The following is a 26150-nucleotide window of genomic DNA, read 5'->3' as shown; positions in this document are numbered from 1 at the left end:
CGATGGAAGATTTGCCAAGCCAAAGAATCCCTCCTAGCCTTCTGTACTAAATGTATTTCAATCAAAAAAAATTTAACATGATGTCCATAATTACATTTAAGTGACAAGATTGAGGTAATTAGCAAACCAGATAATGGGACAAAATGCAGGCTTATGAATTGGATCACATACATTTTGATACAAAGCATATGCTGCCAGAGTATAGAAAAACATTTCCACAAAGAGGGGAACACATGTTCACAGGGAGCTGAATCCGATCCAGCTCGGAAATCAGAAAAGCTGCTTTCTGCCGTAACTCTTGTTTTTGAAATTTAAATAAAACGTATTATCCCACACATCCAAGTCTTCACCAACAGAACTTACAACTGCTGGATTTATTCCGACAGCAGAGATTTCACATTTGCAGGGCAGTGAAAGAGAAATTGACAGGTTGATGGATGCACAGGCGCTAAGTCATGCATGCGCAGGAAGGAGTTTACCCTGCCTGGCTCCTGGGCTGCCCCTGAGCCACAGTGGTGACGGACAGGAGGGTGTGTGATGGATGAAGATGTACGACTGCAGATAGACCATCAGATTAGTGGTTTGTTATATCTGATTTTATGGTGTAATCAATCCCATTCATCCCCCTCTCTGTCCCCCGCTTGACGGTTGGATCCGCTATCTCCAAAATGCTCGGCCCCAATGACGTCCAGGAACATACTAAACTCAAAGACTGCGCAATCATAGCAGCACCATTATATTCCTTCTTTTCATCTCAATCTGAATGCTCTTTTCCCCAATTCAGTAATAGAAGACAGCCTTTAGGGTCTTTAAGATCGACAAACATCTTTGGGTGATTATTTCCTCCTTTTTTTGGTAAATAGGACGTGATGCATTTATGGCTTTGCATAGCACCAGCGTGCTCTAAAGTCTTGCCAGTTCTGTTATTTCCCCTGTGGAGATGAGCTAATTGCTATTGGTACACTTATAGTGTGCAGGACAAAACCACATTTGGTTTGAAAAAGTAAAATGTGTGAGGCACATGTTGAGAGAATTCTGGAGCCAGACAAGAATGGAACATGAATGCATCCACAAGATTTAGCGTGGCTGCTATGACTCAACACCGGTGTTAAGTGCCAGACAAACACAAAATTAATTAAAATCTAAGAGGGAAGCTGGTTAACTGCCTCTTTGCAAAATTCCAGTAAGGGAACCAGACAATAACAACAACCCCAAACTGTCTCTGGGAAAGTTTTTAAGTTGAACTCATTCCCTTTATTAATTTCCATGTCTTAACTGTAGGTTTTGTGTAATTGATGTGTTTGTACATTTATATTTATGTCATTACGATTCATGTTCACAAATTGAAACCCAGTAAGTTGGGGATATGCACTCCATAAGCAAAAGCTCCAGAGATTGTTTTCCTCATCTTAAAAATCTACCCTGACAGAATTTGAAATACACAAAGGCCGACAAAGTTGTGTTTATTTAAAGATACGTCGCTTCTGCCTATCTTACTGCATGAGAAATGCATCTGAAAACATGCTAATGAGCTAAGCCAATTAGCAACTGTTTTCCAGCATTGGGGTTATTACTTTGACTATTTTGTCAGCACTGTAGTTGCAGAGTGCTTCAGACCTACATCTGGCAGCCATGACAGGTAAAAGAAGAATAAAGCACTATTTCAGCACTAATGGGAATAAATAGCTTACCTGAGCCAGCTAATGGTAAACCACATCCTGCTAAGAGCACCCAAAGGTTCCCCTTCAATCACATGTCCTAGACGGGCCTTTCAGTGTAGAAAAAGCAAAGAAGTGTTTACTTTATGAAAATAACTTTCTTTGCGAAGTTTGCAGAAGTGAAGAGAAGAAAAGAGAAGCACCTTGTATGTGAGCGAGCACTCTTAACTTTGGAAGGGGTGGCGGGCGTTGGAGAATCACGACTGACAGTGTGAGAGTGGCTTCACGTTGCTGTAGATGTGAGCCAGTCTTTCCTGGCATGACTTCTGGGGAATGTGGTCAACGTGGGCAACATTGTGGCTTAAATCATTCCAGTTATTTGGAGTGAGATTAGCAAAAGTACCCTGGCTAATTAATATCACATGGAAGATAATCTCAGTCATTGGGGTTTTGGAGTGCCATCCTAAGGTGATGACAATGTTAAACATCTTGCAGTATTTTGTGGTGTGGGAAAACTCCCTGCTAACAATTCTGCTCAAGATCCAAACCGAATGATTAGTTTATTTCCCCTTGAGAAAAATTCCTCCGAAGAACAAAAGCAAAAAAAAAAGTAAAGGGGGTTGAAGTGTAATAAGCAAATCAGAAAAGAGAACTGCTCCCATGGCACACACTCAATTAGCTGCTTCTTATTTATCTGCTGCAGCAGATTCTTCACCTCTGATCAACTCACAAACTTATATTCCATAATCCCATATTTCTTCTATTTTATTCAGCTCTGATGTCAACGTGTCAAACTATGTAAGCAGCACACTTTATTTTCCCTTATGTGATGATGTGTGCTTTATAAATACATTAATTAAAGCTGGGTTGGAGGATTTGGGGAGAAAATGGCAGTTGGGATAGAGGAATCCAAATACCTCAACCGCTCCACTTGTTCTCTTTGGTCCCTCCCCTATGGTCCCTCCCTGACACGCTCTACACCAACAAAGTCGAGCCAAAGTGAATGGACAGTCCCAACAGCCAATAAGAACAGAGAATCGGAGCCTCGCTCTGATTTGTCAAAGTGTACAGCTCATGTTAACTTTGACCAATCAGAAATCACATACCCCAGCTTTAAGTCTTATAAAAATAAAGTAGCCATTATACCACTTTAGACTTTTGCTTTAAACCTAAATGCATCCAGAGTGTTCTGTTTTAAACACACTTGGTTGTCCATTCCAACTCCCTTTAAAAAGAAATACCACTGGGATCCTTTACTTTTGGCCAAAAGAAGGAACGATTCTCTCATCATTAATACTTTTCCTAAAATACTTTACTCATTAAATGACCAGTTCAGTTTAGTTTCCTCATTGCTACAGGCTACGTTATGGCTCCTGAGGGGATTGGATGGGTTTTAATCATAAAAAATAAACTGCAACTTTTTTTTTTGCAAGTTGCAAGAGTAGAAAAGCAGGTTATCGTTTTCTTCATGCAGTCACCATTTGAAATCTCTGGACACATTTGACAGATGGATGATTATACACTGTGTATATTCCACATTAATGAACGCACCAAAAAAAAAATCATTATCATCTTACAATTTATGCAAAGTCTACATAAAAGTCAGACAAATTAAAGATCAAATAGACCAGACATCAGCAGCAGCATCGTTAGTTAAAGCAGGCGGCTTAGTGTCAAATTTACGCAGCTTATCTGGCGTTTCAGCTGGCTGCTTTAACATTGTTGTGGGAGTGATTGCTTAATTGTCCGTCACGTAAATGTCACCCATGTTTTTCCCCCTGGATAAACTTTTCCACTTTCCCATGAAAACAGAATGTAACCCCAATTGTCAAATTTGGAGGGATTTCGTGTTAAACAGTAGATTTTGTTTTCATTGCACACAATTCTGGAATTTCATCCGGGATTTCGTTATCGTGTAAATAATAGGGCCCTAGGTAATTGTGATGGAAAAAAATATTTTCTACTTCAAGAATGTTCCCCATTGTTTACTGTCTTGTGACACATTGTCTTTTTAAGTAATTGATGAAAGAAAACAGTGGAGCCCTGCAACCCTGAACAGTGACTGTTTTCCTTATATTGATCCGTTATGTGTTTCCTCTGTTTAATTTCATGTTTTGTTAGGGGTCTTTATTCTAGTTTCCTGAGAGAATCATCTTATTGAGTAAACCCCTGTATAAATATTCTGGCTGGCAAACCGAATGTTGTTAGTCTCTTGAACCAACTTTAGGTGAAGGAGCTGACCCTGCTCGGCCAAACAGTATATTTTAGACTTTATTTGTTTTATCCTTTTTTATTAAAATACTTAAAAATCTGTTGAGTTTTGTTTCTTTTTCTTACAAGTTGTGGAAATATCAAATTTTCATAACAGTAATATAATGTCTTAATGATGTTAATAAAAGGCTCTGAACAAACTACTCATCTGAATTACTATATTATCTCCTTAAAGCTGGGGTATATGATTTCTGATTGGTCAAAGTTAACATGAGCTGTACACTTTGACCAATCAGAGTGAGGCTCGGATTCTCTGTTCTTATTGGCTGTTGGGACTGTCCATTTACTTTGGCACAACTTTGTTGGTGTAGAGCGTGTCAGGGAGGGACCATAGGGGAGGGACCAAAGAGAACAAATGGAGCGGTTGAGGTATTTGAATTTGATATGTGAATGTGTTCATTAAAGCTGGGGTGGAGGATTTGGGGAGAAAATAGCAGTTGGGAACTGCTATTTTCTCCCCAAATCCTCCACCCCAGCTTTAATGAACACACAACATACAAACCAGTATCTTATGAGGAAATCAGAGATGGTAGCAGGGTTGGTCTTGTTTACCTCTCATCATGCTGAGAGTTTCTGCAAGGGATTTATATCAAACATGCCCACACACCCCATCCTCCAGCCTTTAGCTGTATGTGCTGCATTAGCTTGGATAACCAGGTCCACATGTGGAAGCTTTGGAAAAGGTAAAGAGGGAAAACATGGGACGGAGAACAATGGGGAAAAGGAAAAGTGCCCGATAAAGAGATAGAGGGAGTGGTTTTTAGAGAGATACTGGTGTATGAGTGTGTCTCAGTACAAAAAGCGAGTGGAGAGCAAGAGAGGGGAAATATTTGGGAGAAGAGGAAGAAAGGTATGGGGATGGCTGGGTTGAGAAAAGTGGGCGTGTAAGAGGGGAGGTCTGAGAGGAATGAGAGAACTGGAAAATGAGAGAGAGAGAGGGAGAGTACTTGACAGGAGAGAGGGGGAGCTGGAGGACTATGGCTGAGGCAATGTTCACACTACAGCTCAAAGTGTCCTAGTTTCGATCCCCCTTCCGTCTCATCTGCAACAGATCTTATTCTTATTTGAAAGAGAGAGAGAGTGTGTGAGAGAGAGGGGGGGGCACCACTAATATGCAAAGACATTTATTCACGCTTAACAATGCTAAAATAACATAAGAAAGCTGGGGAACACATCTGTCTTAATGCACAAGCTGCAATGTGTCCCAAGTCAGCGTTTTTATTCTGGCAGAAATGGAGAACACACTGCAGGAAGTCCACATCACAGCTAAGGGAAAGCCTGGCAAAGGAAAGTGAATTCCCGATAAATAACAGTTTTTCATACGCCTTGCTCAAAAGATGTACAAGACCTCACTTAAATAATTCACATACACAAAATAGACAAAACATTTTCAAATTATAAACACAAGTTGAGTGGAGAAACCTATTTGTATAAGGAGCACAGATGGAGCTGCGATGACAAGTCCATTCATTCTTTTGACAGTAAACTTCATTTTAATGATTGGCAATTGTTTGCATTGTTCAAGCTAGAATGCCAGAAGTTTGCTGGTACCGGCCGCTGAAATGCTTGAATTTGCTGCCTGTCTTTGAACTATATGATCATAAATCTTTGAGTTTTGGAATGTTGGTCTGACAAAACATGCACATGAAGGCGTCATCTGGAGTCTGGCAAACTGTGAGGGAATTTCTTTTCACATTTTCCCTCATTTTACAGACTAAATGAATGGAGAAACTACTCAGCAGATTCAGATGTAATGCATATAAGCATACGCTGCGGCCCTTGCATCACCATGTAGGGATATGCTATCAGTGATAGTTACCAGTTGAAACGTGGTCACATATTTGGCATGAATTTGTCGGTCAAAGTATTCAAGAATGCATCCTGTGTTTTCAGCACTTTTCAGTAGTGATTACCTCTGACAGAATAATGCAACAGTCTATAGCCAAAGATCAATGAGTAGAGATAATAATTCTCTATAAGGACTTTAAACTCCTCTTGATTGCAAGGGTAGTGAAATGATGAAGCGAAGTTGCTTCTTGGGTGCTTGGAAAAAACCGAGAGCAGGTACTGAGAGGTTTTGTGCACTGAGAAAAGGTTGTGCAGTGAAGCCGATACGAGTGGTTTCAATTAGCCTTTCTTCACCATTGACCGGCATATCTTGACTGGCAATAAGTTGTTTTTCCTTTCAAAGTTCCATGTAACCGTAAAATGCTCCAGTGTCTCCATAAATCCCATTCCATTTTATTAGTGACAGGTAAGCACTAATTAGTGCATTTTTCAACTTTAACAGCATGGATGGTTAGAAAATAAAAATCACTAGGCATATAGGCTACAATTTACGAATGACTTGTTGTATTTGATTTAGTTGGAACTGGTGACAGTTTTAAACCATAACTTCGTCTTGATATGTTTTACAGCTTAAAACCAGTCGAAGCAAAGTTGATACATTATCAATATTTCTTTATTTTTTAAATGTATTTTTTGGGCATTTTTATGCTTTATTGATAGTGCAGAGAGACAGAGGTGAAATGGGGCAGAGAGGGGAGTGACATGCAGAGTACGACCGCGGGCGGGAATCGAACCCCGGTCTGCTGCTGGGCCCGGCCCGGGGGGGACGCCCTACCAACTGAGCTAAAGGCACCCCTCATTATCAATATTTCTGAAATGATTTTAAAGGCCTGCATGGTTTAGAAATAGACTGTGACTTACTAAAAAGTGTTATACTCATTTTTATACCAAGCATGTAGATGATAGAGCAGGAAAAAGCAAAGCATATTCTTTTTTTCACAAGGATTTACTTCCATTCTAAAACAGTTTTGTTTTTATGCTCACACATACTGTACATCTGCAGTATTCCATTTCTCATGGTTATAGGTAGTAGATATCAGAATCATTCATTACAGCATGCCACATTGAGGGAGTATTATCCGTTTTGAGAGAAATCCATCTGGAACTTCTGCCTTTTCTTGGTAATTTTTTGAAAGCTACAAATGGGGACAGTGTTTGGTTTTTGATAAGAAGTCTCTGTTATCGTGTCGTGTTCCAGGAAGAGTGAGATATACTGGAGATGATGGATCACAGTTAATTTAAGTTAAAGAGTGTTAAGCCACATGACTTCATTCTCACATGTACTCAAGATTAATGGTAGCTGACCCACCTCTGCGTGAGGCTTCATAATTTGTCAAAGAGTTTATGCTCCACTTATTAAGTATAGGCCTGTAACTTATTGTTATCCACCATACTTCTTACTTCTTCTTATTTTTTCCGCCGTTTTTCTAGCTCTATCTCCTCCCACACCGCTGCACTTAGAAATGCAAAAATTTCACAGTACGTCCGTCCCCACCCCACGGGGTGTGCTATTATCCAGTTATTTGATTTTCCACAAGGGGGCGCTGTTATTAGAGGCCACGCCTCTCACACCTTAAGTCCGATTGACACCGATTTCTCACACATGTATTTTAGGGGGGTCTACAAAAAAGCCTCTGGGACCATATATATTATATATATTTTTCACTAATTAGCATAAATGACACACGTGTCTGAAAAATATTAGTAGGATAGCTTGAAAAACATGGCCGCCATTGACCAATATGTTAACTTAGTTTTGGGGCTCTGCAGCTAATTGACCATAACTCATTAACCATAGGTCCTATCATCATACATCCTGCTGGATAGGTGCAGAACACGTGTGGTAGCATGTTCCGTACACAATATAAGGTACTGTTTTCATGAAGGTCGCAAGAATACTGGTTACAGAAATTTCCTTTCTCCAACAGGAGATATTGTTGGTCAAGAGAAAGATAACTTTGAAATGCTGCGTAGCATCTCTCTTGGCGGTGGTTGAAATAGCTGTAACAGACTGATCTTCAATGCCTCATGAAAACGACCTCTTAGGTGTTGTGATTGTGTGGGAGAGTCTGGATCACTTAGTGCTAATCCATCTGAGAGTCATCTGTGCTTTTCTCTGACTCACCTTTGACCTTTCTCAAGCTCTCTGGTCCCAAATCCATTGCCGGTAAGGAGCTGAGGGGGGGAGGGGGGGGGGAGTTAGGGAGGGAGGGAGGGGGAACATTTTCCTCTGGATGTTTCCTGTGGTTCGGAGTGTTCGTAAACGTTTCCAAGCCCCAAGGTCTCGCAGGGCTTTTTCGGCAAACACTGGAGGGCAAGCACATTATTTGTTTCTGACTGACCACTAAAAGAGAACAGGGCAATCCTTAACCGAACTAATAGCTAACAGAGGGGCTGTCGAATACTGTGAGAAACACAGAGTCAAAGAGCACTGACAACACTTAAGCATCCCAGGAAGCAGCATTGCCTAGTCTGTCACATGGAATATCCCCGCGATAAAACAATCTCAAACCCTCGTACGTTGTCACAAGAGTTTGTTTTGTTAGAAATCAGTCTTGAAGGACAAGGGCACTGGGAAACTCAAAACCGTGGTTGTCGAACCGCAGAGCATTCTTCAATGTTTTCAGAGGGGGCTTTGCTGGCGGAAAAAGGGGACAGGAAGATAATTGAGTGGTAAGCATAGCTGAATAGTTTGCAACGGGCCCAGGGGCTTTTAAATTAAGACCCGCTTTGACACTTTAGAGGTAGCCCGGGCCAGTTGTGTGAGATGAGATCCTGTCTAGGGCCACATCAGGCAGGAAAGTGGAGCCGGGAGGTCGGTATGCGGGGGTGAGTGAGAGTGGCTGATGATGGCTTCAGCTTATATGGCTGCCAGCCCCCCACCCATGCTTTGGCCACTGCCCTTGACCCCTCCTCTGTGCCGTGTACGGGGAGCGAAAGAGAAGTGAGTTTGGGGGAAATATTGGTAGGTGACTGGGGAAAGCAAAGGGGGGGTGGGGGGTGTAAAACCCAAACGCAAGACAACGTCTCCATTTAGTGCAGCAAAAAAAACAGCTGCTTCTAAATGTTCCCCCACAGTAAGCCCTGGAGACGATGCCCCATGTACCCCTACCCCCTCTTCCACACATGCAAAAAGAAGTCGCCCTCACTAGTTTATGTAGTTTGGATACTCTGATTTCTCTTGTATCGTACCATCAGCAGACTCCTCGACACACCACACCTTCTGGGCACACAAACACACTGCAAACTCAACACTATCCTCATAAACTAAGCTTCCTCACATACTGTGACGCTCACATACTTTCTGTATTCACTTTCTACAATCTTTTCTGTCACCGTGCTGAAAGTGGATTCCAGACGTCGGCCGCTAGCGAACAGTGAACAGATTGACTGTGGACCACCCCTATACTGCTCAGCTCTCCTCCTGAGACCCAGTGTCTTACACAAATAAACCAACACAGATTTAATGACGGCGGGCTTTAGGATCTCTTTTGCTCTCTTTATCGAAGGATCAAACCCTTATAGAGTGCCTGCACATGTGCAATTGTGTGAGCATGTGTGCGTTGTCATTTTGTTAGTTTAAGTGCAGCATGTGTGCTGTATTTCACCAAATGGACAAAATACATACAATAAAACACAATCATAATATAGGCACAGTACGCAAGCACTGCGCAAATCGGATTTTCTCAACATACTGTGTGTGTGTGTGTGAAAGAGAGTGTGTGAGAGAGACACGGGGAGAGAGATATGGAAGTTCCAGTGATTAATTTCAGACACTCTTTTAATTCCTTGCTAACAGATGTTTATTTTCAAGACCAGTTTACAATCCAAGGAGGATTGAGGTCCTCTAACATAAACCGGGACTCTAATAAAGATGAATGCCATCCTTCAACACTGATGATTTTTCTTGTTGATTTTCGCCCGTCCCCTAGGAAAACATACAGCGTATATTTCAGCACATCTTTAAAGGAACACTTGCAGCGCAGCAAAGCGGAATCACCGACCCACTCCAAACTGTTTACATAACTTAATCATCACCCTGGCTGATGTGGGATGTAAAGTTTGTGCTAAGACTCAGTTGGACTATTTTTATAGGTCCAGGATAAGAACTGGGCCCATTAGAAAGAGGTTCCATTCATTTATTGTAGTACTCCCACCATCCTAGCTTCTGTATTTTCAGTCCCTTGTTAACAATGTAGTCCAAGGATCCTATACTCCAGACAATGAATGCATTATTCGCTGTGGACTACATTTGCAATTCTCATTAATTTTGAATCTAAAATGTAATCAGTATCTCTAAATACTGAACGTAGCAACCAATTTACTAAGGTTAAAGTTGACATTTCAAATTCCAAATAAACTCAATGTGTGTTATGTACAATGGTAAACAGATGTTGCTTGCATGGACTTTTCTGAATAGTGTTCGGTTATGCAAATGTGACATGAAAATCTGCATATTCCCAAAAAATCAGAATGCTAAATTCCTACCGTGGTGTTGTTGACCTAATTCTTGGGGATCACAGATAACATGATAATTATACTGAAGCAGATGTGGGCTCATGTGCTGTGTTCTTGCAGACACTTAACTACATTTAAAGTATTCCACCCCCTCCCTGTCCTACTGGTTAAACCTCCTCATATCAGGTTCAAGTGCAGCTCTAAGTGATTCTTGTGCATAATTTACTTCACCAAACCACATATCAATAGGGTAACTGCATGTTTATGTCGGAAGCAATTACCTTTGAAATTGTTTTGGGTGGACGTTTTGGTGACAGAAGAGCGTGTAATCGAAACACTGGCAAGGTTGATTTACGCTGGTCAAGACGACCTCAACCCATACAGGAAGTGGATACTGTTTTGAGGTCAGCAAGCCACGAGGCACCTACTAGACTTACCTTATGAAATCCATGTGAGAGGCTGGTGTGAAATGTGCTTGTGTGTGTGTGTGTGTGTTTGTGGGTGTGTAAATGTTTCTAAGTGAGGACCAATTAAATCAAATCATAACACCCACAATAGCTGCAGTTAACGACTGTTCGAGCACTGATATACTTAACAGATCCTAGCTGGTGGTCCTCAGCCTGCAAGTGAGTATATGAAATACTGTGCATTTTTCATCGCCTAACATGAAGTAATACACATGGGATATTCTAAAAGAAGGAGGTCTTAACGTGCATATGTAGACGCTTAAAACGGTATACAAACCTTTTGGATCGCCACTTGGCGAACCTCTGAAAAACATGACTGTATAGAAGCAATGAAATGTTTAATATGTGTTTAATATGTCTGAATATAATAAATTAAGTCGGAGTGACATTACAGTCATTATAAACTACTAAAAAAAATAAGCATTCACCTTTCCTAGAAAAATAATATCTTACCAAATGTTGGTTGGATAAATGGAGTTAGTGTGTTGAAGCAATTAAGTCACATTCGGTTATAATGTCTGGACATGTAATCTGTCGTCAATTTAATCTCCAATACAAGTATATTCTCTGCTGTCTGAGGCCATTTGCCGACATTGTGCGCACACGTCGTCAACGGTGGTGGTGAACAATGATGCTTTCCAGATTATGACTGCTGACACACACACACACACACACACACACACACACACACCCACGCATGCACGCACACACACACACACACACACACACAGATACTTACACATAATCACACAACCGCAAACGCAGACCCATTTTTCTGTCACACATGTACACTAATTTCTACACACATTCTCCAGCCCACACAGGAACACACCCAGACACCCATGTCAAACTGTGCCAACAGCAGTGGAAATATGGAGCACATTTTGCAAGCGCTCACCGTGTCCTCAAGGAGAAATCCATTTCAAATGTTCCTGACCTCATTGATTTTGAAAGACGAGCCAAGCCAACAGTTGTGTTTTGTTTATCAGCGAGCGATACGATCACGCCAACTTTGAATGAAATCGCATAGCATGCAGCCAAGGCCATAGGAGGGGATCAGTCACTGGTTGAAAGAGCAGTTGCTAAAAGGCGAGCTGAGGGTTGGGCTTTGTGTGAATACAATTATTGTGTTATTATTGCAGAGGCGAGATTGCACAAGCCTTTCACTTTGGTAATTAAATCCAAGAGAGAAGCTAATTGGTTTTCAAATGAAGCATTAAGAAACAAAACCAATGACTTACGATAACAATAGAGAGTGTGTCCAGTCACTTTCAGAGCAGGGGTGGAGCAGAATTGATTAAAAACAAGGGTGGAATAAAATTGCCCACATTGTAGAGAGGTTGTCAAGAAAATAGGAAATACCATTATATAATACTGATGCTGCAGATAAGAATACATCAGGGACTCGGAAAATACAATCCTGTTCATGACTTAAAGCAGTTCCCTAGCATGTTTAACACAATGCCAAGTAAACCACATTGCACCCCCACAGTATTTACAGCATTGAGTCAGAAAAAGAAGTCCATCTGTCCGGCTGCTTTTGTGAGCTGCCCTTCACTAATCAAGTATGCCTCTTGATCGCCAGGCTTTTGATCCTGACACAGGCGTTTACAGAGTCAGCAGCGTGTGTGGGCCATGGCCACAGCTTAGTTAGAAACGGACACACACACACACACACACACTCACACTCACGCTCACGCTCACGCTCACGCTCACACACACACACACACACACACACACACACACACACACACACACACACACACACACACACACACACACACACACACACACACACACACACACACACACACACACATCAACAATAGTCAGCATCTGTAGCCTGTAAGGCACCTTCCCACAGTAACTGCACAGCACATGTTGGGAGCTACATGACTGGTAGCTCAATCAAGGGGCAGTTGGGCTTTTTAAAAGCTATGTCAAGTTTCCAAGCAAGAGAGACTGGTATGTGAGCCGCTTTGATCATATAAATAATTAAACTTATAGTTTGCGAGGGTACGCTTCTCTACTCTATACCTTATTGCAGTGCCCTTTTCACGGTAAGATACCGTTACAATCCTGAAGATTATCAATGAGTTTTGGAATTTGGCATTTTATGGAATTTACGTGCATTGGGAGTATATGCCCATTTTTTTTTATGTGGTATGAATACATGACACTCGGAGAAGGTTCATACTTTAACCTGCCAAGCAGCTTTTTTAGCACTGAATGTTCTGAAGTGTGTGGTCCATTCCTTTGATTTCTGCCTACCTGACCATTATTTTTACATTCCACTTCTTATTCTCAACATATTGTGCCACACATGTTGAAAAAAAATGGCCCCAGAATTGTTTTAATTAAAGTCATGGGAAGGTGACTTCATATAGCCACTTACACTTACTCAGTCCAGATCCATCACAGATTTTCAGAGGTTATCTGAGACAGCAACAATTTCGAGAACCACAACTCCCCAGTTGTCGAGAAACATATGGTGGTAGTAACTTTGCCTTTTTCATCTTTATGTGTGGTGTTACTCATGGAGGATCAGCCGGATCAGACAGGACACACATGCAGGAATGGTAACAAGGGAACCACTCCGACATCAAAGTGCAGGCGTTTATGTGCGTTTATTGAATTGTGGCCATTATGTCGGTTGTTTTTATGTTCGGTCCTGAATCAGTCTAGACAAACCATCGCAGTAAAAGTACCTCTTATAGCAATGTGCGGGTCCTTACTTTTACATGTTTTTGTTTTCTCATGTCACCGTTTGACAGTTAATGTGCTCTGTGGCATCTTAAGTATCTAAACGGCAACCTTTTGAGCAACCATTTCACCATCTCCTCTTTTCAACTCCTTCAAAACATTCACGTTTTCCGTCAAAAGGAAAGAGAAACACACCTGGCTGAAGGTCCTTGGGGGATGCATAACAAGCACACTCAAAGAGGAAGCTTGTGGCACCTGTTGCTGACCCTAGATAGCAGCTAGGTCTGGTGGAGGAGCTGTCAACTGTTCTCCTGTGGGACTCTGAGGGATTGGGTGAGAGAGCCACGGTCCACTAAGTGTGACCGGCTGGAAATGTGGGGTTGAGTATGGACTGCGCCCGTAGCCATCACCAGCAATACGCTCCTGCTCATCCTTCAAGTGAAAGCGGACAGAGAAAAAACAGTACATTCCCTACCTGACTGGACGGCTCATGCTGCCATGCTGCCTGAGCCTTCAGTTCACCTTTTTGACAGTTGTCACGGCCCAGCACCACACAGCCATCCACCTGCACCTGTGACTGACCACACTAAGCAGCTCCCTCTGGTTTCAATAAAACATGGAGCAAACCTGAGGATGTGGTCTGTGGGTGGGAGCTTAAATAGTTTGGTGAGATACTGCCTATTGCCTGTTTCATTTCAGGCCCACTTATTTGTTTATTTTTGCCCTGTGGATCTTGTTAAATTGATTCAAGTCAATTCAGTGATGCTAATAAATACTCCCTGGCAGTACACCTTATTGTTGGCATGCTTATTGTGTATCAATGCCAATACTGTGGCATACGTTGATAGATAATACAGAACAAAACATTTTACTTCATCCCTTTTGGCTCCTGATCCTCTCAGCTTCTGTGTTTAAACTAGTGTTTATGAGAGATGGTAGCATTATGCAGCAGGCTGAAAGACATGTTCTAGCAAACTCTTACGTTAACAATCCTGGTATATTTATTGGAATACATTTTATGATTTTACCTTTTGATTATTTTACCGCTCCCTGCGGGAGCTGTGGCTCTGCGATCCAAACCCGGATAAGCGATGACAATGGATGGATGGTTGGATATTTTACCCCTGACTGCTCTAGGTCTGTGTTACGCACAATGTTTTGAGTCTCATCACACCACATTTCATCACATTGCCTGCTTGTCTTGACTGTGTTACAGTAGCGTGGCATTATGTATTCCCAGGAGCATAGCAATACTTTTTCCAAGCTCAGTTTACTCCACCCCACATAGAGCATCTTTCACATTCCAGCTGTGTCCATTTGTCTCCCCCATGTGTGGCAGACCTTGCGAACCGTATTGAAGCCCTGGAAAAGGCCCAGGAAAATTCATGGAAGTCGGCATGAGAATCTTTGCGATGCAAAAAGTCCAACACTCTGGAGAATTAGTGAGCTATATTTTCATGGATAATCACTCTGAAGTGCTGTGGATGGCTCACAATCAGCATGGTGAATTATGCACATAATACCAGTAAGCTTCAGTAGAATGCAGCAGAGCTGTCTGGCGGCAATTCCACAAGAATATCAATCACAGTCTCTACAATATGATGACAAGTCCAGCTAGAGCAACACGGTGGAGATGATTCAGGGGCTGAGTGATTTTACAGCCCATGGAGGGAATTTGGTTTACTGACTGGCGTTGGTTAAATACGTGGCCAGTGTCATAATCAGGCGTCTCTGTCAAATGAATATGGACTGTGTGAAGAAAATATGTGATTAAGAAAAATCTCAGTGTATTCCGTCACTTTGATGTACAGGGTCTGTAATAGACCAGCTATACTTTCAGGTCAGAAAACAGTTCCAACACTGTACTGTATGCTCTAACGTATAATGTCTAAATCAGCTCACTAAATGGCCATATGAAACTCAATATTAATTCAGTTTTATCCTAGGATGTGAGAGCCATGTTCTATGAAAACATACACGTCTAAGTGGTCCTTTGAAGACAAGCCTCGCATGGATATTTGTGGATCTACTCCAAAGTGCCTGTTCGTTTCCTATTTAAATTTTTCAGGTTCGCTGAAGGGGGGTCATCAAGAGAACGGTAACTCCACACGGTATAGAGAAACCAGTCAACATCTTATTGATATCCCCCTCCTATTAGCACTTTCAAACGTGTGGGTTTTTGAGGAAACTTCTCACTTTCATTTTGAATTCCACTCTAATAAACAGAGTACAGGTAGGCATGTACTGTAAACATGCATGGACCTGTGCTGCACGCTTTATACACACAATTTCCTTTTGGGGTCACTTTGCTCTCATTTATTTTGCTTCTTCTAGCTTTATTTATGTGTTTGCTACTCCATCTGAGCCCACCCTACTCCCAAACCCCCTTTCCCAGCCACATCAAGCAGAAGCAGAGAGGGAACAGAGCGGCGGAGAGAAAGGAAAACCAAGGAAACGGACAGCAATTATGATGAGAATGGAGGGGAAACGATGACATAAACAAAAACAGCAGACTGCATGAAAAGTTGTTAACAGTCCTTTTTAGAAAATCATTTTCTATTGTTTGGATGTGGGCAGAGCAGCATTTCTGTGTGTCAACACCACATGGTAAATTATAGTATCAGGCTAACCCAAGAGGAAATGAGAAAAGACAAAGGAACAAATAGAGATTAGCATGTTTATATGTCATGCAAAGAAAAACTGCAGTTTGGTGACTTTCTTTCCTGCCATTCTGCAAACCTGCAGCCATAAAAATCAGCCTTATAGCTTACTGTATGTTTCAATTCCCTGAAGTACACTACAGCTGGAACACAAATTGTTTGGATAACACAATTACGTCTAGAAGTCTATTATATTAAAGTAAGACATTTTTAAAGGCTTAGTGGACTGTTTTTGACTAGTTACTTTGTAACTGATGGTGAACTTGAATGTTTAAATGCTTCTGCCCATTTTACCTAATGTGCTCTTTTGGGAACTGTTAGAAAACTAATGGACTAATCTGCGCTCAAGTCAAAGTGCTACTATAATCAATCTTTGTATTCTACAGCACCGTATCCCATTCCTCTTAGCACAGTCTGCTGCCACTCTCTATAACTCAGAGCCTGTCATAGCCTGGATTACTCCCTGGCCGTCTCAACAACACCTGCTAGACTAGACACACTCTGCAGCAATGAATGGAAATATCCCACATGCTCACTGTGACCCAAAAAAACTTGCAAAGTCTGCCATAGCGTTGCCCCGAACACACCTTGCATACTTGACACAAACTAAGGTTTTAGCAGCCAAAACGTCCTCATGGAAAAGTCTGAAAAACCTGTTGAGGCTTCTAGTTAGCTTGATATCAATCACAGACCAACTAAGGCATCAGGTTGACATCTGTCAGGAGAGCAGCAGAGGCTTCCAAAGCATGCTTCTTGCAGTCATTTGCATACCTGTCTTTAAATGTTTTACTCCTCTAATGGAGAAGCAGCTGAAAAAGCTGGCAGCATGCAAAGCTCAAGTGGGCTCACCGTTTGAAAGCAAAGACCAGTTCTGGTCCAAGCACATTTTGAGGAGCAAAGAAAGCGTCTTAGGTTTCAGCTGTCTGCCGGCAGCCCGCAGCCGCTCTGTGGAGCGAACGTGAGGGGAAGGCCAAAATGTGAGCGTCCCTCACACACAGAGTCCACATATGAGCTGTGGGGTTAATCCTGTTTCAAACAAGCTCGGTTTAACCCTCGTCAACCCTACCACCAGCGCTGCTCACACTAGAACCCAAAATGGAATATAAGGACTTCCCACATAGACGTGTGCATGTATGCAAGTGCACGGGCTATTAAGTGGACTCCTACATGCACCCAGTACATGGACACACGAAGATATTTTGTCTACACACAGCTTAGAGGTCTTCGAAGCGACGTTTGTTTGGTGTTACATTTAAGCAGCTGTGTCGGTGGTCAGGCAGCGATGTTGACAGCTGAAGGCCTGTTGTTCCATAAAACCGTACCTCCAGCCTTTCACAGTTTAATGATATCTATAACTAATATGCTTTTAAACACACACACACACACACACACACACACACACACACACACACACACACACACACACACACACACACACACACACACACACACACACACACACACACACAGAGCAGGTGATGTAAGCACAGCAAGCACTCGAGAGCAGAATATTTTTAAATTCCTTTCTTTCATGCGTGTCTGTGAACAAACATTCACATAAACATGCATTCATGACCAGGCCAGTGATCTGGCCTTTCTCACTGCCTGAGTGTTAGCCCCCTCCCTCCTCCCCCATTAATTCCATACACTCATAACTTCTTAATGGAGGGACTGGCTGCTCCAAAAAATAATAAAGATGCCTTGTTGAGCGTTGGTGGGGGACCGGTTACTCTCCACATTTCATTTTAATACCATTTTCTGGTAAATTTCAAGCATGTCAAGAGGTCTCCTCTTGTAACGTTGGGAAATGTTGAGTTTCACAATTCCACCGGCCCTACTGATCCAAACATGTTGGAATCCTCAGACCGGTGAATGAAGAGTGACCTCCTGTTTCCTGACCTTGCATGATTCTCACCAAATGCGTTATGGCAGATGCGTCATCTCAAAGTGGGATTTTGTGGAAAAAAGTGAAATGCTTTGTCTTCAACATACACCCCGCTCTCTCGTTCATTAGACTTTATTCATGAAGCAGTTTAAATCTTTCTCGCTTAATCTTTTGAGATCCAAAAGAAAGATTTCAATAGAATCCCCGTAGAGCAAATATGGAACAAAGGCTATGGGTATACAGAAGTGTGTGTGTGTGTGTGTGTGTGTGTGTGTGTGTGTGTTCACTGTATGTTGTTTGGAAAGATGTGTTGTGTGCATACGTCGTTATGTGCACTTGTGTGCACATTTCTCAGTTCCTCTCTGTTGGTTTGCAATAATGTGCCAAGTGATTGTAGTACTGGTATTTTGCTTAAGAAAAGAAGATGACATTTTGCCTGCTTCTGTTTGTGTTGAAGAGCCCACAGAGATGTGGCTTGTACATTCTGTCAAAGCTACAGTCTCTCACTACTTAGACAAAACCACTTGTCAAAGAGTTCTCCAGTATTTGCCCAAAAGACCACCTTAATTGCAGGTGACATTTTAAAATGAGGTTTGAAAAGGTTGACAAGAAATTCTATCCATTAAAGCCACTTCCATTCAAAGTACGGAAAGGCCCAACCTTTGTGGCTATTAATATGCTCTACTTTCCAAGTTGTACGTCTAACTTTTCATGCTGCGATGTAAAACCAATTTATAGAGAACAAATCAGTTAATAGCTTCTTTATGGCATATCCTAAATGCCTAATTTAAAAAGCTTTCAACTTAATATCGGTCCCCCCATGTGGCCTGACTGCATACATAGATAATTAACAGACACTGCCATATTAGCTTGAATCGGGAACACATTTTTTTGTCATCCATTCAGTGTTTGCTAACCATTGTTACATAGTCTAATGTAACCATTGTTACATAGTCTAATGTAACCATTGTTAGTGTGTAACAATGGTTACTTTCTCCTTACAACATTCTCCTTTCCTTTAATGTGCCCATGACTGTTTCATTGCCGCCACAGTGATGGAACTTGTTTTGAATGCATAAAATCTTAACAAGGCCACATATTGTTTAGATGATAACATCCAACAAGCAAAGTCCAGAGGGATAGTTTAATAGTAATAAGGCATCATCAAACTATTCTGTCTATTACATGTCATATTCTCCCCTCCCCCAATGAAATGGCAGACATGCTGCTACAGTGTATTGGCACCTGTCATGTCCAACATAAGAAAATAAACGGCTAACAAACAGGAACCTTCTAGAAAGAGTGCCGCCATTCCAAGGGGAACCACCCTCAATCGTTCTTTTCTAGCTAATACCTTCAGGGACTTGATTTCACCTCCTGAACTTGCTAAATGAAAACAATACATACATTCACTTTAATTCAAATAAAGGCAAGGAAAAATGACATGGACACGGACATATTACACATATCTACTCATGAAGAACTTGGTTAAGGAGACCAGGTTAAGGATGTGTGAGAGAAATGTTGGTCCAACTTATTAATCCATTTTAATGTTTCCTCCTGCCTTAAACATGCAGCAATCTGAACCTCTCTTTGATTTTCAAATTTAAACTTCAAGGAATTTCGACCAAATCTCCAAAGGACCATTTTCGCCAAACGCTTTAAAATATGGTTTCTTCAAAGTTAATTTATTTTATAAATAATTATACCTTATTAAACAAAGTACAACCAGCTTCCATCCATCTCACAGCTCTGAAACTGACTACATATATTGTACAATTCAAATGATGGTTCCAACATTATTCACACTGCCGCGTGTCAAGATTACATACAAAGTCAATGTACAAGCGCGTCATCGCAGGCTCGTCATCGAAGGCGCGTATACACTTCGGGTCATCGAAGCATCTATTTAGCTGTTGGTTGTACTTTAGCCAAGATAGCGCAAGTGCAGTGTGTTCCCACCTTTAGGCTTTCGAAGTACATCAGCCAAGGTGATGGCATTGTGCCCATTAGACTGTGAATCAGTGGCGTGGCGTGGGGATTTTTTTTGAGGAAGCCACGTGAGACAACACCTTTAATCTACATGTTTATTGGAAGGTGGGGGACAGAAAAGGGTAGGCTACGTCGCAGTTTGTACTACAAGAGCTATTATAGCGCCTAGTCACTTTACCAGGACTTACACACGCCTGTAATCTGTCCGACACCGCTCGTTCTCTCTCTCTCTCACTCACTCACTCACTCACTCACTCACTCACTCACTCACTCACTCACTCACTCACTCACTCACTCACTCACTCACTCACTCACTCACTCACTCACTCACTCACTCACTCACTCACTCACTCACTCACACACTCACTCACACACCTCCTAATCGTCTTATTAAATTATACATTTTATTATAAATGCAACCCCCACCCCGACCGGAATGCACAACTAGCCGCTTAATGCCCAATACAGATTCAAATTCATTCACAATATAATTAGGGGACGTTTTAGGCAATTTTAAGTTTCACGTTCACGTGAGACACGACTCACACAATCAGTTGTAGGTGCTTGACATACACACATACTTTCTATGCATCCTTTTCGTTTAAGAAAAGCCACTCGGTGCGGACATAGTTCTCCTCATTGCAAGTGCGATAAACTTTCTTTCTCTCCACACGCATTGGCCTGCCATCAGATTTGATTTTTAATGGCTCCTCAATTGGCAGTTTGGTAAAATTATTTTTTACCAAATACTCAAAATCTCCACCCTCCATAACTGTTCTTGCTAATATGATAACAATGCAAACATGTTAATCTCCCGCTATTGTTATTGTTGTTAAATTTCAGTGACGTTGATAATGATGCTTTGACTTGATTGGTGTGAAGCCAAGGGCCGAGTAGCTTCCCTTGGCACCCTCATGACACCCTCCTGACCAATCACAGGAGGGCAGTGTCAAGACAATAGCCTCACCTGATTGGTCAATCCTTCTTCTTTTTTTCATTAAGGGTTGCCAGCTCGGGATGGCTTCCTCGCGGACATACAGTGTGCTGTGTCGTGTTTCGCCGCGTCTTCAGTATCTAACTGTAAAGGGGCACTGTTTCGCGCATTGTGAAATGCTCAATGAGAGGAGAAAAATGGGGAAGAAATGACAGCAACACAGCACCAAATAATTACCGAAACTGTTAATAAAAATGTTTTTATTCCCTAAAAAACAGGGAAGCCTGGCTTCCCTTGGCCTCCGGGAGAAAACGCCGCTGCTGTGAATCATAGATATTATATACAATATGCTGTGAATGCAATGGTCAGACTTGCTGTGCGAGAAGCAGACCATAGTACCAGATTAGCAGACAAAATCAAAACATATTTGGGAAAAAAAAAAAAACGGAGGTAAGAGAGCAATGGGTGAACTGGATGTGATTAACCTATTCTCATCCAGACAAGCAATGTTGGAGAGGGGTTTGGCCAGACGAGCTGTGCTACCCCTCAACTGAAGTTGGTAGTTTCTAGGCTAATTAGCGCTGTGTTGTGGTACAGTGCAAAGGGGTTCCCGTGTGGGTTTCTGATTGTTAGCGGTGTGCACATCCAGACTGCTCGTTCGTGGTGAGAAATGACAGGCTGACAGGAAGCTCAGGATAAGAGAGAGACAGAGAAAACAGAGTAATTAAACAGCGGAGAATCATAGCAAGGAAGAGAGACACAGTCAGGGTGGGGGGTGTGGCGTGGGTCCTCTTCAGAGTTGTATCTGTTAAGTGGTGCAGCTTCTACAAAAAGTCTCCTTTGAGATTTTGCTGAAAGGAAAACATAAATCTTCCCCTGCAGTTCTTAGGAAATAGTCTGTCCCTAGAAAAGTACACCACAACACAGCAAGTCAGGATGACTATTCATCATAATACTGTATGTGTCATTGAGTATTGATTGAAAAGTGATAGGCTATGTACGTATATCTTTTTTATAATCATGTCATTTGTGTCATGGGTTTAACAATAGCATGTTATTGTGTTACACCTTACCTTGCACAAGAATAAAAAATAAACCATCATCACCCACTAAAGGACTACAAGGAGAAATGGTGGCATGCGTTTGACAAGACAGATTTTGTTGTGAAAATGGTGGTGTGGAAGGTAAGGCTATCAGGGATGGTCGTTTTTTTATTGCATGGACAATATCAGTAGTGGACCACAACAAAATATGACAAGTTTACCTTTTGAGAAGCTGTTGGAGGTTGTGTGAACTTTTTATAGTGTATCCATCACAGCACATCTATATGGGATCTATTATCCTGCTCTATGCTTCCCACACTCGACCAGTTATTATGTAACATAGCGGCCCAGGTTCATATGCTCTTCTGGACTTTGATCTTTTTTTGCAACCTTAAAGCAATCTCATGCACACCACATTTAACAATATTGGTAATCTCAGCTGCATTGTGCCATCCACAGTGAATCATGCATGACTCTCATACATGCGTTCAGCATCACAGAGTATAGATGGAGAGCCCTTCATCAAATTCACTTTCCTACTAAAGCAGCAAAGTTAATGTGTGGGAGCTGAATGTGAGCAGAAGGGTGAAAATACACAGCTGCAGACCTTTTTTTTTTTTTTTTAAGTGAGAGAAATTGTTATTTTTACACAAACAAAGGATGATAAATGCTGGTCCATAGACGGTCTCTAGTTTTTTTTTCTAACTGAAATGAACATGCTACTTCAACACAACTGCAGGGCGAAATGTAAAATAATGTCATGCTGGGGATGTTCTGATCTACTTGCCATTTATATTGTGGAATGTGGAACAGTTTGCTTTGGAGGATTTAATCAGCACTTAAATTGATGGAGATGTAATGCTAACATTTTATCTGAATCAGGATTTTCAGTCATCATTGGACAGACTGATTCACAGCTGTATACTGTAGATTTGCTGTCATTCATTTTAACTGGGTCAAGTTTTACCACAGCAAAGCTTAAGCTCCTATATGTTATGTCTGTTTTGAACTGTGTGGTGCTCAACCTTCATTTTGGAATACCAGGTGGAAGGAAGTTAAAATACTTTCCTTTGGGTTAGTGTTTTCATTTCCATACTTTATATAGGCTGTCACTGCCTGTGACTAATTTGGGGTTTGCCATCAAAAAGTTGTGAGCTCTTTAACTCCTGATACAGTGTTATTTTTAGCCATTTAGTCTTTTGGATTGTTTTCTTTTTCAAGCATATAAATGGGCCATTTCCTGGCAAATTCAACACAACTGTCCATTTACACATATTAAGATATATAAGGGGAGCAGTAAAACCAGTTAGACATTAATTTTTAAAGTGCATATTTAAATTTTAAGGAACAGAGACCTTGAAGTATATTGTGTGCTTTCACAAAGCTTAGTATTAAAAACAAATATAATAATTATTTCCTTTGATCCAAACTCTTGATTCAACATCCAGCCAGCCAGGTACACTTCTTCAGTTGTTGGGGATATATCGTCATTACTATTTGATAGTTTGTGCCAATTAGAATCATTTGATCAACTCTGCAACATGGGTCCAGATAAACTCTGTACACACCACCTGTGACATCTGTGCAATACAATGCTTTTTGCATTTTTAACCAACAATTTATGCAGCCCCTCAACTGCTGTACTACTTGTATTTTGCTTTGTGTATGAATGTGCAACCCAAAAGTGTGCCTTCGTCAAACTGTGTTTCTACAAAGTGAGGCTTATTCTCAAAATATCATTATCTTCTACTAAAGTCCTAAGGATAAATGTCCTTGGGGCTGAAGAAAAAACTTTCCATTTGACCCCAAGTGTGAAAATACAGTTAATTCTTCTCTTTTTGTATCCACACCAGTGACTTTGTTTAAGCCTGATTTTAGCTAGAGCTCAGTACATCGTTGTACCATCAACCCACTGACCACAGCCCTGATTACATAGCCAAGAGTAGCAATTTCAGGATTTCAGAGCAATTGATTGAGTGGTCTTCATCCAGATGTTCACTGTATGTCCCCTCACTTCCTGAAGGGAACCTCCTCTTGTGATATTATTTTACAATCCAAACTTGTAGGTCATTTTGCAGTAGAGTTGTGTTAAAGTCTATTATCATTTTGATAACATGTTGAAGCCCCAAGCAGTCGTCATCTCTATGTGGTTTTGCAAGATGTCTTCACATACTAGGGTAGTCTCAGATGGCTTTTTACAGTCAAATATATGGAAACGTCCTATCATTTCACAACTTAAGTACTGCATGGCCAATACTTTGGACCATGTAAGCACTGGCAATAGCATATTTACTCACTCAGAAATAAAAAGTGCTTCCATAGATTAAGTTGTATGATTATTGCAGCCATAATTGGGATCTGATGTCTTAAAGTAAAACGCATACTGTATTGCGCCCCCTTACAAAGGTCCTTTTGTTCCAGCGGCTGGGGGGTCTGTGCACCCCTGAACCCCCCTCCTTCCTCCTCCACTTTCCCCATACATCCCCTGTCTATTAAGCACACTGATTCCCAGTTCAAATTGGCCCCCTGTTATTAATCCCAATCACCCGGAACACATCGACCACAGCACACCACGAAAACACATGTGCCCAGTACCCCCACCCCCTAGCTTGGCGCACTGATTCTAATTAATTAATTACATCCCAGGTGATTTTACTTTGAGATGGAGAGAAGAAAAATAGAAGAGGGAAAAAAACTGCTTCCCACAGGCACCACCAAATTGGCAACAAAAGCTCCCCAGCAAAAAAGAAGAAAGAAAAAAATAGGCCCAGTTCATTACTTGAGGGAGAGTCGGCTTCTTGTAGCTGCTTCCTAACTACTGCTCTGCTGTCCAAGACAAAAATTCTCAGTTTCTTTCCCTCCTTTTTTTCTCAAACTTGTCTGTCTGCCACCCACACAAACCCTTGCCAAAAACACACACTGGAACCCACAACACATTGATAGCATATTTAGGTATTAAGGATTATATTGCTTAGGGAATGGCTAGATAAAAAGGTGTTTTGAGCAAATCATATTTCTGCCTCTGGTTTTACTGGATAGCAGCGGACATATTTAGTTTGTCAAGTTTGCTTTCCTCCTTTTTCTGTATGCTGCTCTCTCAACATTATGAACATCTCCCTTTTGACTCTCTGATGTTATCAGAGCAATCCGCTGATGTGAAAATGTTTGACTTTGCACTTTTGTTGTGCACCATGTTTAAATAATGATTTCTTTCAATAATCTTAGAAAGCATCTTCTCCTGCAAAGTTAAATTTGAGCTGAATTTGACATTGCAGAAGTTTTGCAAAGTGCTGTCAAATGAATTTGAGGAAAGTTTAAAGTCATAAATGAGATGCACACTGCAAAACACAGAGACAAGATTCAAGATTTTGCTAAAAGTGTAATTAAAGATTGGGTGTTACAATTGACTAAATACGTATGTATATACAGTGTTAAGAAAAAGGCCTTTGGCTGAGAATAATGTATAGACTGCAAGTTTAAATGATCCAGGCGGTGATTTTTATTTTAATGGAAATTAGATTTTAGGTAGCATTTTATAGAACTGAATAAACCTTTCCTTCAGAAAGTAAAACATTATGGGCTGCACTTTTAAAGGACATTTAAATATACATTTCTCCTGGGGGTAACCTTGGCTGGATACGTAAAAAACAAATGTGTTCTAGGACTTATTTCAACAGAGGGACCTACTGTATGTTATAGATATCCTCCTCAATCCCTCGCTTTCTCTTCCAGTAAGTTAACTGCTCAGAGCTTTCACAGGTTTATTTGAACTTTAGTTTTAGTTTTTTGGTGAAGCCAATGGTTGCTACTTTTTTTTTGGCCCAAAATACAAAGGAAATGACCGCTGCCATCCAAATTCTTGCAAAATTGTCAAATTATCACAATATATGAGACACAATATACTTCCCAATTAATATATATTTAAACATCTCACAGTAAGTCTGCCTACAAAGGCAACAGCCTTGTATACTCTTCTTTTGTTGCCAAATGGATAGCAGCCACCCACTTTTATCACCTCCCTATGCATCTACAAAGTGCTTTAGAGGAACTGATAATCTCTTGGCATGTTATTATGCCCAGTCCTCCTTGGGTACCGCCTCACCTACATTAGCAATCATGGAGACTGGCAGGCATTTAGGAAATGTCCAAGGGCCCGGTTTGGATTGACTGGACCTTGATCAGGCACAAGGGAATCCTCATTTTGCTTTTCCTCCAACAAGTGATGAATGAA

Source organism: Ammodytes marinus (genome assembly GCF_949987685.1).
Source record: "Ammodytes marinus genome assembly, chromosome: 8".
Classification (NCBI taxonomy): domain Eukaryota; kingdom Metazoa; phylum Chordata; class Actinopteri; order Uranoscopiformes; family Ammodytidae; genus Ammodytes; species Ammodytes marinus.
This window is presented reverse-complemented; position numbering follows the sequence as displayed.